The sequence below is a fragment of the Chrysochloris asiatica genome, unplaced genomic scaffold, assembly GCF_000296735.1.
Source record: "Chrysochloris asiatica unplaced genomic scaffold, ChrAsi1.0 scaffold00034, whole genome shotgun sequence".
Lineage (NCBI taxonomy): Eukaryota > Metazoa > Chordata > Mammalia > Afrosoricida > Chrysochloridae > Chrysochloris > Chrysochloris asiatica.
Genome location: NW_006408552.1, coordinates 12,313,263 through 12,317,008, shown reverse-complemented (window position 1 = coordinate 12,317,008; position 3,746 = coordinate 12,313,263).

The window sequence follows — 3,746 nt, the reverse complement described above, 5'->3', positions numbered from 1 at the left end:
GGGCGGGGCGCGCCGCGCGCTTACGTCGCCCGCCCTGCCTCCCGCGCGCCAGGCGCTGGATCCTGTGGGCCTGGGGGCTTCCGGAAGAGGGGACGGGGTCCTCCCCTGCTCGTAGTCTTCTACATGGTCGTGCGGAAGCAAAGCTCCTGAATCCTCGTGAGCTATTGGAGGACGGGCGACACGAAACTAGAGTGCTGGTGGCTAGTTTCTGGACAAAGCACCTTGCAAGAACTGACATTCAAGAGCATCATTTGTTATTAGATAATGCCGTTTCAAGGAGGGACGTCCCCAAAACACACAGTCCTTTAGACACGTTAGCAAGTACTGTGCTCTGCTTGCCACGAATCGAAGTTGTCACAATCACAAAAAGGGCTCTAGATGAGCAAAATCAACAAGATTTGAGAAGGGTACAGTTGAGAGATAAGGAGCTCTGGTAGCGCAGTGGTTACAAATCGGGCTGCTAACCTCAAGGTCGGCAGTTCGAAACTACCAGCCGTTCCGCGGGAGAACGATGAGGCTTTCTGCTCGCGTAAAGATATACAGCCTCGGAGACCCTGTACAGGGTCGCTGAGTCGGCACCGACTCCACGGTACTTGGCACCGACTCCACGGTACTTGACAACAACATTTGAGAGATGGTCCCTGGTTATCACCCAATCTGCATATAATTGGCTCAAACCGAGAAGCATCGTTACAGTTTGCTTCCCCACGTTGTACTCACATTGCTCATCCTCCCAGAGTTGCAGGTTGTTGTTATTGTTATGTGCCGAGGAGTCGGTTCCGACTCATAGCGACCCTGTACAGGGCACAGATACGCTAAGCTACCAGAGCTCCTTCAGAGTTGCAGGATAAGGGGAACTAAAAGGCCATTATGCATTCACAGCAAAGAAATGGCTCTCATTGTTAATAGTATATGGAGAGGAAATAGCATGTTAATCGAGAGGAAAAGTTGGGTTTGTTTATCAAACTTAAGTTCCTCATTCTTTTAATGCCCTTATTTGGTTTGTGCCCTAAGATGCAAACCACCGATGGGTGCTGAGGCCACAAACTGGAAAGGTGGAAGATTCCACACCACCCCAGAGGTGCCTTGAAAGAAAATCCTGGCAATTGAATTCAGAAAACACTTGGGAGCTCTCTTCTCTGACACACATGGGGTCATCATGAGTGAAGATCAACCCGAGGGTAACTGGTACTGATTAAGAGTCAGTTACTGAAAGTGAGGGTTGGAGATGGGTATAGAGGGTTAGACCCTGACTCGCAGGACAATTCTGCCTGAGAGGAGAGAGCTGAGGAGATTTCATATGAGCCACAGCAGGCCTGGATCTAGGGTTTAAAGGCTGTGTTCAAGTTGGCTGTGTAAAGCTGAAGGGAAGGGCATTGTAGATGGCACATTTTCCAATGCCAAGTGTGATCACATAGTTGCTGTATCTTTTCTCTATATACTTTACGCCACTGAGAAAAACGATCAAAGAGATTGGCCCACTTAAAAAAATCATCAGCCACTGTTTTGTTCTGAGGCTGGGGCCAGGGCTCATAACCAAGGTATACCTTACCATCCTTTCACCATGTATTAAACTTTCTCAAGACAACTATCTTCTAAACTGTTTAGCCATAACCAAATGCTGTGCGTCAGTCACTGGGCTTGGGAACTTAGGTCCACATTCTTGGTAAACATCTAGGTCAATTGGCACGACAGAGTCTGCAAAGACAATGTTCTACGTCCTACTCTGGTGAGTAGCAACTGGGGTCTTTAAAGCTTGACTGGCCATATAAGGTGCAATTATTGGTCTCTCCTAGTCCAGAGCAAAGAAGAGTGAAGAAAAAGACTTAAGGAAGCAATGAGTCCAAAGGACTAATGGATCACACACACCACAAACTCCAAAACCCCAAGATCAGAAGAAATCGATGGTGCCCACCCAGGGGGGCTCCCCAATCTGATCAGAATCACAATACAAGGTCATGGACAAAGAAGGAGAACAAAAATGTACAACAAAACTTAAAAAGGATTAGACTTCCTGATAGAGACTGTGGAACACCACCCCACACCCTCAAGACTGTGGCTCATGGGTACCGTTCAAATCTAGAATTGAACTGTCCCCAGGGATCAACTTTCAGCCAAACAATAGACAGGCCTATAAAGTGATTAATCACACCAGGAAGGCATGTACATAACTCCTCATACAAATCAACCAGATCAGTGGTGGTGGTAGTTACACGTGCCAGAATATTACATGGAACTTCTGAGCTGTAAATCTTTACACGTGCCAGGATATTATATGGAACTTCTAAGCTGTAAATCTTTACAGGAGCAGAAAGCATTATGTTTCAGCTGGGAAACGTCTGGTAGATTCAAACAGCTGGCCTTGTGGTTAGCAGCCCAAAGTATAACCACCCATGAAGCAACCAGGGCTCCAAAAAGAGCAGTATTCATCCAAAAACAACACTCAGCAGGCAGAACCAGGCAAAAAAAGGGGGAATGGAAACAGGGAACCCAGGAAGGAAGTGCTGTTTCACTGGAAGGACTGCAATCAATGACACAAAATAAAATATGCATAAATGATTGAATGGAAAACTAATTTGCTTTATAAAATTTCTCACAAACTGCAATAAAAAACTCAAAAAAAAAAAAAAAGTACTATCTACTCAAGATCTCGGGGACAAATTGATATAACATGTCAATCATTTCTGCTGAGACAAACCTTCAGTGGGTCCAAGAACTCTCTTTGCAATGGCTGCTTTACAAAGAGCAATCTTGACCTCGCTTTCTGTGGAGGTTTGCCAGCTGATTCTATTTCCCCAAAATGTTATCACTTCCTTGTTTTGCTGCTATTGGGCATTTGAAAAAGCTCTTGTGTTTGCATCTCTTGTGTTGCTGTTATTAGGCACCATCAAGTCTGTTCCGACTCATAGTGCCCCTGTGCACAACAGAATGAAACACTGCCCAGTCCTGCACCATCCTCACAATTGTTGTTATGTGTGAGCCCATGGTTGCTGCCACTGTGTCAGTCCAACTTGTTGAAGATCTCCCTCTTTTTCGGTGACCCTCCACTTTACCAAGCATGATGTCCTTCTTCAGGAACTGGTCCCTTCTGAAAATATGTCCAAAGTACAAGAGACAACGTTTCACCAACCTCACTTCTAAGGAGTACTCTGGCTGTACTTATTCCAAGACAGATTTGCTTGTTCTTCAGACAGACCACAGCAGTACTTTCAATATTCTTCACCAACACCATAATTCAAATGCACGGGTCCTTCTCCTTCTCTGGTCTTCCTTATTCACTGTCCAACTTTCACATGCATCTGAAGCTACTGAAAATCCCATGGCTTGGGTCACTTGCACCTTAGTTTTCAAAGTAGCAGCTTTGTTCTTTAATACTTTAAAGAGGTCTTTAGCAGCAGATTTGCCAAAGGCAATACCATTTGATTTCTTGACTGATGCATCCAAGAGCAATATGGAATTTCATTTGCATCAGAGTAGCTATAAATCTGAAAAACTCCATATCATCAGTCAAAACAAGGCCAGGGGCAGACTGTGAAACAGACCATCAATTGCTTATAATGCAACTTCAGGCTCAAGATGAAGAAAATTGAAACAAGTCCTTGAGAACCAAAATATAACCTTGAGCATATCACACCTGAATTTAGAGACCATTTCAAAAACAGATTTGATGCATTAAATCCTAGTGACCAAAGACCAGAGGGATAATATCAAGATCATACAAGAAGCAAGAAGTCATTGAAAAGATA